At 40.7% G+C, this 12,899-nt stretch overlaps 1 protein-coding gene across 3 annotated transcripts in view; it reads right to left on the bottom strand.

Annotated features, from left to right (window-relative positions):
- pbx3b (pre-B-cell leukemia homeobox 3b) overlaps positions 1 to 12,899 on the bottom strand; it is a 244,833-nt gene that overhangs the window by 40,740 nt on the left and 191,194 nt on the right. The gene's annotated exons all lie outside the window — the stretch shown is intronic.

Raw genomic sequence — 12,899 nt, forward strand, 5'->3', positions numbered from 1 at the left:
TTTGAGTACTATGGAGCCCTGAGAGTTCCAAAATTATCTCCTTAATGCACATATGCTGGTGCGGCACAACCCACGTGCCACTGTTGACAGCATACATAAAAATTCATTGTATAGACACAGAGAAAGCCAATCGTAGCATCAATGAGAATTCAATGCTGACACCATAGCAACTTTTCAGTGTTTAGCATTCGAGCTTAACCTTTCTTGGTTGAAATTATGTTTAGACTAGAAAGTCGTCCTATCATTTCAGAGCAAAAGATTTTTATTTTACTTCAACCATAGGATGTCAGTGTCACTGGCTAAGCCAGAACTTACTGCCCGTGTCGAATTGCCCCTGAACTGTTGGGCCATTTCAAAGAGCTATTAAGAGTCAACTGCCTTGCTATGAGTTTGGAGTCAGATAAAAGCCAGACTAAATAGGATAGTAATTTGTTTCACGAAAGAACTAGTGAATAAGATGACTTTTACCACAAACATATAGATTCATGGTAAACAAATTACTATTATTTTTATTCTAGGTTCGTTTAAATAGTTGTATTTAAGTTTCCCATCTTTCATTGGATTCAAAATTTATGATGTCCAAAGCAATAGTTTGGACTCTCAATATTTATCCAATAAACTCATCATTAGCTACTTGTAAGTTAGCTATTGGTTAATTTCTATCATGTATTATTACAATTAATACAGGGAGTGGTGCAAGATACTTTTAATGATTCTTTTGCTAATTCCAAGGTCTTGGCACCAACCAACTGTCCCAAGACATGATACATCAGGTCACTGTCCATCCTGGAATTTAACAAAGGTTATGCAAAATAGGTGAAGTTTCTGGAAGGAACTGATGAAGGAAGTGGAACAACCTCAATAGCAGGCCATATTTATCTGGAAATGTTGGGGCAAAATAAATTACTTGTGCTTGTCAAGTTGAGCACTGCAGTATTGAAGAGTGTTCTCTGATGAGTATATGTGGTAATTGATGTTCTCCACTCAATGAGTATGAAACACAAGGGCTACCACTGACAGCCTATTTAACAAAGTCAGTCAACCTTATAAAATCTTCCACACGAACATCCGTACATGGACTGATGTCTTAACTGGGAATGTTATCCTGCAGATTAGTCAAGCAGCAGTCTGCCATTATCATATTCACAGAATCATAGTTTACAGACAACATACCCAACTCCTCAATCTAAATCTATGCTCTTCCCATCAGCAAGATGGACCAACTGCAAGTGCAGTTTGGTGGCATACAGCCAAAAGGAAGTCCTTGAAGTCTTCAACATTGACTCCAGATGCTATAAAACCTTATGACTTTAAGTCAAACATGAACACAGGGATGATTACCACTCAAGTTCCTCCCTCAGCCTATGAATCAGTGCTGCTCCATGTTCATCAACACTTGAAGGAATACAAGGGCACAGAAAATACACAGGGCGAGTACCTTCAGTATCCATCATGAAGGATGGTTTGGTAACACCTCAAGTGACCAATGGGCAAAGTCTTGAAGGATACAGCTGCCAGATTGCAGACTGCAATGATCAAATCACAGGAGGAATAAACTTACTAGACTTAATCCTCACCATTCTGCCAGTGGAAGATTTATCTGCAGCATTGGAAGAAGGGACAGGAAAGGTGATGGGACAAGACAATATCTTATCTGTAGTGCTAACTAGCCATAAGCCAAGCTGTTCCATTTGCAACTCCTCATCAAATGTAAGTCAAAAAGGAGAACAAAGTATGATAAATCAGATCAAAGTACATACTTATGCCAAAATTACAAATGACCAATATAATGTCTTTGTCAGTGACCATTTATTTTCTCTTGGGTCATAAGACAAATTGCCTGCATTAAATAAGGCAACCACCAAGTCACCTAATGCTTCTCCTGCCATCAAAAAAGAATAAAACAACATGCAAGTACAGGGTGATATTGTTTTGGGGGCAAAAAGAAAAAATATTGTCCATTTTCTGGGCACTACTATTACAGGTGGATTAGAATGAATCTCTCACAGAGTGTGAACACATATGTGGAATTAAATATATATATATATTTCACAGAGTTTAAAACTTTAGTAAAGATACTCCCAGAAGACTGCTGGAAAAGGACACCAGTGGTAATCAAAGATGTGACACTAAGAAGTGAACCATCCAATGAAATGTCCAATGAACCATCCTTTTGAAGTCTGTAGCTAAAGGGGGAAAGAACTGAGTGATGTCCAGGGAAGGTTGTCTGTGCACTTCCATTGATTTGGAATGCATGGTCATAATACATTCACTGATTCAAAGAATAATCTTTGTATTTCATCTACAGTCCATGCTAATGGGTCTCAAAAATAAATTCTGTAATATATTTATCAATTATTACTGTTCATTCAGCTTTACAGATGTCATCATTACTGGCCATTGATGAAAGTTTTAAGCCCAGCATACAGTCAGAAATGGAGGATGGAAGTATTAGTAATGAAAGGCAATAGAAAACGGAAAAAGTATGGTCGAGAGAGGTGGAAAAACGTCAACAGGACTGCTTTGAGTCAGTGGACACACTAGCTGTTCCCCAACAAGAAGCCTTGGATGAATCAGAAGATTCACAACCTGCTGAGGGTGAGATCAACGGCATTTGAGACCAGTGATCTACACCTCTAAAAGAAGTCCAGGTTCGACCAGCAGAAGGCCATCTCTGCAACAAACTGACAATTCCGGAGGTAACATGCCATTTCGGCCCATGAGCCCATTCTGTATAATTACACCTAATTAACCTACAACCCCCACCCCCCCAAGAATGTTCTGAATGGTGGGAGGAAACCAGAGCACCCAGGGAAAACCCACGTAAACACAGGGAGAATGTACCAACTCCTTACCGACAACAAAGGATTCAAACACTGGTCCCAATTGCTGGTGCTGTTACAGCGTTGCGCTAACTGCTATGCTATCCATATCACCTCACACAAGCTATGGCAGGGAGTGCAGGCCATAATAGTCTACAAAGCGAGGGTGAACACCATAGATGGCTGTGATGCTCCATTACCCAATGAACTGAACCATGCCTCCTTTGAAAAGGAGAACCCAACAGTGCCTATGAGAATCCCTGCAAAGGCTGAGGATCCTGTGATATCTGTTTCCGAGGCCGACGTCAGAACATAATTCAAGCGGGTGAACCTTTGCAAGGCATCAGGCCCTGATGGTGTACCTGGTAAAGTACTGAAAATCTGTGCCAACCAACTAGCTGGAGTGTTCATGGATATTTTAAATCTTCCATTGCTGCTTCAAAAGGGCATCAATCATCTCAATGTCCAAGAAGTGCAGAGTGAGCTGCCTCAACGACTATCACCCAGTAGCACTCGCATCTACTGTGATGAAATGCTCTTGAGTGGTTGGTCATGACCAGTATTAACACGTACCTAAGCAAAGGACTGGATCCAGATCCACTGCAATTCTCCTATAATTACAATTGCTCCACAGCAGACACAATATCACTAGCTTTCCACTCAGCTCTGGATCACCTCAAAAACAGCAACTTTTCATCAACTACAGCTCAACCTTTAACACCATTATTTCCTAAATGCTGGTCAACAAGCTACAAACTCTGGGCCTCTGCACCCCCCTCTGCAATTGAATGCTTGACTCCAGTCAGAAGATTACAGTCAGTATGAACTGGAAACCATGACTCCTCCTCAATGTCACTGACTATCAACACAGGTGCACCTCAAGGATACGTACTGAGCCCACTGCTCTACTCACTATGCTCCCATGACTGTGTGGCCAGGTATAATTCCAATCCTATCTACAAATTTGTCGATAACACCATAGTTGTCAGTAGAATCACGACGGCAATAAAGAAGTAGACAGGAAGGAGATAGATCAGAGATAGATCAGTGGCACACCAACAACCCTGCACACTCAATGTTAGCAAAACCAAGGAGATGATTGTGGACTTCAGGACAAAGTCAGGAGAACAAAAACCAGTCCTCATCGAGAGCTCAGTATTGGAGAAAGTCAAGAGTTTCAAATTCCTGGGTGGCAACATCTCCGAGGATCTGACCTGGAGCCTCCATTTCGATACAATCAGGAAGAAGGCTGGCCAACAGCTATACTTGGTGAGGTGTTTGAGGAGATTCGGTATGTCACTGAAGACTCTCAAAAACTTCTACAGGTGTACTTTGGAGAGCATTCTGGCTGGTTGCATTTCTGTCTGGTTCAGATGCGCTAATGATCAGGACAAGAAAAATCTCCAGAGGGTTGTTAACTCAGCCTGTGACATCACAGACACCAGAGTTCGCTCCATCGAGGACATCGACAAGAGGCGATGACTTAAGAAAGCAGCCTCTATCCTCAAAGATTCCCACTCAGGCCATGACCTCTTCACTCTGCTACCATTGGGAAAAGATACAGAAGCCTGACAACAAGCACTCAGCAGCACGACAGCTTCTTCCCCGCTGCCATATTTGTAAAGTAGTTTATATGAAGTTTTTGCGCTGTGAAAACTGCTGAAAAACAACGCATTTTGTGAATTGTTCATGACAATAAATTCTGATTCTGAAAATGAGTAAAGTGCTCTCATGAATTTTTTTAAAAGCTCATGAATAAAATAGTACATGCAGTTTATTAAAAAAACAAATATTTCATAAATGCACCCTGCATTCAGTACTCATCTGTCTTCAGTTTGCTTCCTCTAAATCAGAGCATCATTGGTCAGAAACACTTCACTTTAGAGGTGTAAATACCATACAACTGAAAAGCACGTTGCACTTTGCCTCCTGAGTTTATTCCTTTATCTTCATTTAGAATTGAAAAATTTGTTAGCAAATTTATTTTTAGTTGACATATACATTTGATATGCATGGGTATAACACATCATAACATAAAATTCAACAAGTTTTAGCTGCCAAAATTTGTTGCCCACAATTAATTTTTTTTTTTGGTTAGGGAAGGTTTAGATAAATATGGGCCAAATCCAGGCAAATGGGATGAGGCTGGTCAAACAACTCGGTCGCCATAGACAAGTTGGGCTGAAGGGCTTGGTATCCATTCCCTAAAAGTCTAGGACTCCATAAACTTCAAAATGTACATTGTTAACTGATAACAGTGGCAGCAGTTTTCTGCTATCCTGATTCCACTGCACAAATTTGCATTGAGGTGTCCAATTTTTTTTAAAAGAATCTCTTCATGTCTATGGCATGGCAAATTTTACATAAGGGCTCCACCAGTGTCAATGAAAGAAGGAACCTAGCACGTGCTAGGCCTGCACATGCCCATATTGCCTAATATTGTGAATATCACCATAGAGTATTGTTCTCACTATCCCCATAAGACCAAATAAACCCAACAAATTAGTTTGTGAATCCTATAGATATGAGCATTACCTTTAATTGACTCACCTTCACTAAGGCCACCCACCATATCATAACTTTTTGAATTGTGGTTACATTTCTTGATTGACTATTCTAACAGAGGTAGTTGAAGCCAACCTGATGGCAGCACTGATCTGCTGCCTTTAAAGCAACATTTTAACTGTTATAATGATGAAAATGTAAAAGTACCAAGATTTTTGAATGAATGAGATACGACCAACTGAATCCATTAACGTTATACCACACATTACTGAACCTTAATGTAAGTAGGATTTGTACATCAGTCCAATACAAGTAGAAGACTGTGGGTGCATATTCTCAAAAATATATTTCATAAGATGGAAAGCTTACTGGACAAGATTGAATAAATTTGCTGGTGCCAACTGAAAAAAAAGAGCAAAGAGCATGAAACATGTCAAGATCAACTAAGGGGGGTGCTAATAATAAACTGGTGAGATAAAACCAGAAGGCTGAGTACAGGATTAATGGTCAGACACTTAACAGTGTGGAGAAACAGAGGAGGTCAAAATAAATACATCTCTCAAGGTTGCCACGCAGGTTGATAGGATAGTTAAGAAGGCCTATGGGATGCTGGGCTTTATTAGTCAGGGGATTGAGTTCAAGAGTAATGTTGAAACTCTACCTATCTCTGGCAAGAGAATTGTGTTCAGTTCTGGTCATCTCATTATAGGAAGGATGTGGAAGCCATGGAGAGAGTGCAGAGGAGATTTACCAGGATGTTGCCTGGATTGGGAATTAAGTCTTATAAAGCAAGGTTAGCAGAGCTGGGACTTTTCCCTTTGGAATGAAGAAGGATGAGAGAAGACTTGATAGAGGTCTACAAGATTCTGAAAAGGCATAGATAAGATGGACACCCAGCGCCTTTTTCCCAGGGCAGGAATAATAAACACCAGAGGACATTTCTACAAAGTAAAGGGAGGAAAGTTTAGGGGAGACATCAAGGATGTTTTTTTTTCCCCCACACAGAGAGTTGTGGGTGCCTGGAATGCCTTGCCAGGAGTGGTGGTGGAGACTGCTTCTGTTTCATTCCCTTTTTTGAACAAATCATTACATTGTGCTTTTTATTCCCCATCAGTGGAATATTCCCCAATTCTAGGGAACATTAGGGGCATTTAAGAGACTCTTAGACAGGAACATGGATGAAAGAAAAATAGGGGGTTACGAGGTAGGGAACAGTTTAGTATATTTTGGTAGGATTATATAGATCAGCACGTCGAGGGCCAATGAGCCTGATGCACCATCAATTGTGGAACAGACACCTTTATACAGGAGCCTTTGGGGAGGGGTCGCACACCAGCCAATAGGTGTGCTTGACCAAATAATTATGAATGGCAGTGGTGTGCTGTAACGTTCTATGTTCTAAAACTTATAAATAACTCCACCAAAAATGGACACCTTTTATGTTCAATGGACATTACCTTAAACACGATAAAAAGGTACCATCTAACACAAGTTCAAACATTTACATGGAGTCAAAGAGAAAATTATGATGTATCAATTGATAGGAGAGTTGGTTTTAAATTGATGCATTGGCGTATTGGTTGTGTAATGATGACCATTTTTTGTAACATGCATTGTACTGAAATAGATGCAGTAACCTAAAGCAATGACAGACTGAAATCAGTACCAATGATTTTTTTCATTACATGACATTTAAGGAAAGCAGTTTTCAGATTAAAAATATCCTTTAAGATGGCAATTATAAAAATGTACATTAATGGGTCCAATGGAGCCCTCTGGCTACTATTCCTTTTAAATCTTCACACTTGCTATGGTTGCTAGGTAACATTTCATTGATGGTGGCGCGTGAAGTTTACACAACCAAGCAGGTTGATGGGAACTGTAATAAGGTTTACTTTAATGAAATACTCAGACTGGGCTGCTGCACTCACCACAGGGCTCAAAGGATCAAAGCTCAAAGAATAGAAAATATTTGACAAAGTTGGCTAAAATGTGAACAGTAAAAAAACTGTATAGATCGTTTAAAAATTCAAGAATTAGCATGGTGTATGTTGGTCCTTTAGATAATAATAATAGTAGATGAGAGCAGATGAATTAAATAGGTATTTTGTACCAGTCTGCATTATAGAGAAAACAGGTAGAAATCCAGATATATCTGTAAATCAGGCATTGGAACTCAAGGAAATACAATTATCAGAGGTGGAATTGAATAAACTGCTGCAGCCATGGGCTGATAAGTTCTAGGGTCTTAAGGAACTGAATCCTGTCTTGGAAGAAATGAGATAGTTGATGTGATGGTTTTAATTTTCCAGAATTCCCTAGAATTGGGGAATATTCCACTAGAGGGGAATGAAAAGCACAATGTAATAGCTTGTTCAAAAAAGGAATGAAATAGAAGCAGGAAACTGCAGGTCAGTAACTCTAATATTTGATTTTTTTTAAAAGTTTAGACATACAGCACTGTAACAAGACATTTCAGTCCTCAAGTCCATGCCACCCAATTTACACCCAATTAACTACACCCTCAGTACATTTTTGAATGGTGGGAGGAAACTGGTGCCCCTGGGGAAAAAACTATGCAGACACAGGGAGAACGTACAAACTCCTTACAGACAGTGCGGGATTCAAACTCAGGTCCCAATCACTGGCGTTGTAAAGGTGATGAGCTAACTGCTAGGCCAACTGTGCTGGCCTGAGGAAAGCGCAGAAGCTTTGGTTGAAGACGTAGCAGCAGCGTGCTTGGAAAATTCAGGCTAATGTGGCAAAGCCAAAATGCTTTTGTTACAGGGAAATCATGTTTTGAACAGTTTATCTGTGTTCTTTGAAGTAATAATATGTGCTGCAGATAAAGAGGAAAATGGATGTACTATAGTTAGACTCCTAGAGGGGGGGATTAATAAGGTGATACAACAAAGGTTATTGCAAACTCACGGTGCAGATTACCTTGAGAGAAGATTGGCTTGGGTGGCATGGTCAGTGTAATGGTTAGTAATGTCTGTAAGGAGATTGTACGTTCTCCCGTGTCTGCATGCGTTGTCTTCTGGGGCTCTGGTTTACACCCACCGTTCATAAACATACCGGGGGTGTAGGTTAATGGGGGGTAAATTGGGTGGCACGAACTCGTGGGCCGAAATGACCCGTTACCATTCTGCATGTCTAATTTTTTAAAATTATATTTAATTAGAAAGATAGAATAGGCATAAATAGGTCTTTTTTCTGGTTGACAAGATGTAATGACTCAGATGAAAGCATTTAAGTATGGTTGCTAAGTTTGCTGATTACACAGGAGAGTCCGTTGTTAAAAGGACACGAGAAGGTACAAAGGGAAATAGGCTAAGGGTGTGCAAAGATCTGGTAAATTGAGTGTCATGTGGGAAAACTGTCCATTTTTCCTAGTGTGTCTAACCTTTTCTTTTCAGACATTCAGGTAGCAACTTAGTCAGCTTGCTCTCAGCTGCTTCCAACTATTGTAAGTGGGTGTTTGGATCTATTTTGGTGAGGGTGCTACCAACAGCCTCCAGACCAAACTGGTCAACTCAGCATTAATCATACTGGGAGCTCCCTGTCGTTAAATTTCAGTACTGCACACTTCTTTCTTTGGCTTGGCTTCGCGGACGAAGATTTATGGAGGGGGTAAATGTCCACGTCAGCTGCAGGCTCGTTTGTGGCTGACAAGTCCGATGCGGGACAGGCAGACACGGTTGCAGCGGAAAATTGGTTGATTACTTACGCTCCTGTCTAATATCAAGTGATTTAATTACACCTACCTTCTATAAACTAAAAGACAAGCATTTATATAATTCCTTTCACCCCCTTAAAATACTACAAAGCAAGTTAAATTCAATGAAATATTGTAAAGTGTGCCACTGTCTTAAAAATAAACAGTTGCTCATGTTCATTCAGCAATCTTCCATCAAATAGCAGTATTGTAATGAGCACATATATAGTCTTTTTATTTCAAGAATAAAAATTGGAAAAATACAGCTCTGATTGCTTCTGGGACCTTCCTATTTTATAGCATCATATCACTATTCCAAAGAGGTAACAATACAGAATTCTAATTGATAAAATATATTGATGGTCAGAATAAAAGTTTTACAGTATAAATCTCATCAAGATCTGAATAAATTCTGACCATGATATAATTGTATGGGCTTCAATTAATAAAAGGTAGCACAAAGGAAAGAAACAAGAGATTAGTCACCAGGGGAGAGAGAACACACTTTGAACTCTTAACCATGTACTTTGATTCTCCCTGAAAAAAAGAGTTGTGTGACTAAAATTCTCAAGAAACTTTGAGACACACCAACATGTGCCTTTTTCTATTCATTTCAAGTAGAGTGAAACGATGTAAGGTAAGAAAGTAAGGGATTAGCCACACAAGACAGAGTTGAGAAAATAATTTTTTACCCAATAATTCTTTATAAAAATGCTATGATGGATCAGTCAAGTCAGATTATTTGATTTTTAAATATTATTGGATTGAAGAGATACTAAATTAGTGATAATCAGTCATTATCTTACGACTGTGAAGCTCGGTAGGACAATAACATCATCTACAAATTTGCTGACGATACCACAGCAGTAGGTTGTATAAAGGATGGGGATGAGACTACTTACAGGATGGAGATTGAAAACTTGGCTGAATGATGCACCAGTAACAACCTTGCACTCAATGTCACCAAAACTAAGAAGCTGATTGTTGACTTCAGGAAAGGAAAGCAGAGGTATATAATCCAGTGATCATTGGGGGATCAGAGCTGGAGAGGGTGAGCACATTTAGGTTCTTGGGAGTCACGGCCTCAGATCATCTTTCCTGGACCAAACACATCAATGGCATCATGAAGAAAGCACGACAGCACCTCTACTTCCTCAGGAATTTGCAGAGATTTGGCTTGACATCAGAAACTGTGGCAAATTTCTACAGATGTGTGGTAGAAAGTGTGCTGACCAGCTGCATCACGGTCTGGTATGGAAACACCAACACTTCTGAGCATAAAGCCTTCCAAAAGGTAGTAGACACAGCCCAGAACATCACAGGCAAAACCATCCCCACTACTGAGTGCATCTACAGGGAACGCTGGTGTCAGAGTGCAGCAGCAATCATCAAAGACCCCCAGCACCCAGCAGTTGCTCTGTTCTTGCTGCTGCCATCAGGTAAAGGTCTAGGTGCCACAAGACTCATACCAGAAGATTCAGGAACAGCTGCTACTCCTCCACCATCAGACTCCTCAACAAGAAACTCAATCAGGGACTCATTTAAGAACTCTTACTTGTGCACTTTATTGATTTTTTTTAATCTCCCTGTATTGTACAGTTTGTTTGCATTCGATATCTGTTTACAGTTAATTTTTTTCACTATCAATAAGTGGCAATTATGCTGCACCCACAGGAAAAAGGAATCTCAGAGATTTGTGATGTCTTGTATGTACTCTGACAATAAATCTGAAAATCTGCTGAGCTGACAATGGGCTGAACAGCCTACTCCTGCTTCCTGTCCGTAACATCTGCTCTCTTTTAGTGACATGGTGTTAAAAGCCAATTCAAATTTAATTGAGAGGCCATTATTTGTTTTTCATTCCATCTTTCCTCCCTTTGACATTCTAATTATCTAGGTATATTCAACAGTCTGTGCATGGGAAATTATCACAATCAGGAATGAAACAAGCAAGCAGTCAACAATACCCCAAAAAGTGTTACAAAGGAGAGTGGAAGGCATAATACAAACCCCAAATTATAATGCACCACCTTGTAGTGGCCACATTAGTGTACATAAATTAAAGTTAATTAATTTTTCAAACTACTTTTTAAGAAGTCATGTGCCACTTCAGCGCAGAACTCAGATGGGGTCATTTAATGAGATTAATAATAAGGCCATTTCATGTTGGGCCTCCACCTTGAGACCAGCTATGGAGTGGATGGAAAAATGGGAACTTAACTAAAAGGCTGATCCAGTGTCCCATTCATATCCAGAGGCACTCGTATTGCCCTCCGGATCCGATGGAGGTGAGCGGCTGATGCCATAGCACCACCTGTCATAAATACACGGCAGAGCAATGCCTGCCTTCCCTATCCATAATCCTCTAAGCAGCTGAAACCACTGTATGGTTCCCAGAACAGTTCCAGCTGCGTGGGGGATTATGGATAAGGAAGACGGCCATTGTTCTGCCACATTTTGAACCACAGAAGGCCGAAGTGGCTCTCCCAGCCTGTACCGGCTGCCCCCTGATGGCCCCTGCTGCCCTGCCGGCCCCCACTGCCCCGACTATTCCCGCTGCCCCGAGGGCCCCCACTGACATCTCCCACTGCCCCGATGGTCCCTGCTGACAGCCCCTGCTGTCCTAAAGGTCCATGCTGCCCAGATGGTCCTCGCTGACAGCCCCCGCTGCCCCAACGGTCCTCACTGACAGCCCCCATTGCCCTGACGATCCTCGGTGACTGTCCCTGATGCCCCGAGAGCTCCCCGCCGCCCCTGACTTGGAGGGAGAGGGTTGAGTGGGAAGATGGATTGTGGGCTGATGGCATCTTCAGCCCGCCCCTAACAGCCGCTTAGTGCGGCTGTACATTCAGATCGATCAGTCAAGAGCTGCACTGAGGAGATTATCCCTCTCAGAGAGGGGTTGGAATATGCGGCTCGAAGACCACCTCTGCACATTCAGAAAGGTTTTGGTGGAGTTTCTCTGCCTTTACATCTCAGTTGTTGGGCTATCTGAAATGGCCTATACACAAGTGTCAGCTTCATTCAGCCAAGATTCTCTTACCATGCAGTCAGAAGATAATCAAGACTAATAGTGCAGTAGCAGCCTGCATTGTTGGAGGTGTCATCTTTGACTTGGATATCTAAGTGAGGCTCTGCCTGAGTGTCAGTATACATGTAAAATATTTCCTGATATTACTGAAAGATTATTAGTTTCCTGAACAATATTTATGCCTTTAACAATACACCAAAAATAATTCAACTGTTCATTGCTGATTGTGGCATTTTCTCAAGCACAGTCTGCATAATTAAAATGTCAACTTTTCTTTAGTTATTAAATAGTTGCAAAGTATTTTGGGATATTGATAATAAATTTGATTAAAAATATTTCAATATCATTTCCTATTTTGCCGGGGAGAAATTTAAAAATCAAGTTCAATTGTCTGCTCAACATTGAGCACGATGACCAGGTTTACAGGTTTAATTGTTGCCCAGGGTGACATAAACCAATTTCAATTTACCAGTAACCTCGGCATTCAATTAAACCAGAGCCAGGGCTAGACCAGTCACTGAAGAAAGTCAGGGATCATGTTTTTAAAAAATAATTTGGTCAAATACATTTCACAGAACTGGTTTGCCCGGCCAATAAAAGCAAAAGAATTTTAGTTCATACAAGCATGCTAATGTTGTAACTGCTCTCTGAAACCTCCGATTTCCCAGGCCACATAGACAAATAATGCTAAAAAATAGCATGCCGTTTTACTGCAAAGCCCTGAACCCCAGTTGTAGAAACAGAGAAAGTTCTTTATTCTGCTGCCAAGAATCTCTCTCTCTCTCTGATTTACAAGTCCAAATATACAATAGTTGATATGCTT

Source organism: Narcine bancroftii, chromosome 1 (genome assembly GCF_036971445.1).
Source record: "Narcine bancroftii isolate sNarBan1 chromosome 1, sNarBan1.hap1, whole genome shotgun sequence".
Lineage (NCBI taxonomy): Eukaryota > Metazoa > Chordata > Chondrichthyes > Torpediniformes > Narcinidae > Narcine > Narcine bancroftii.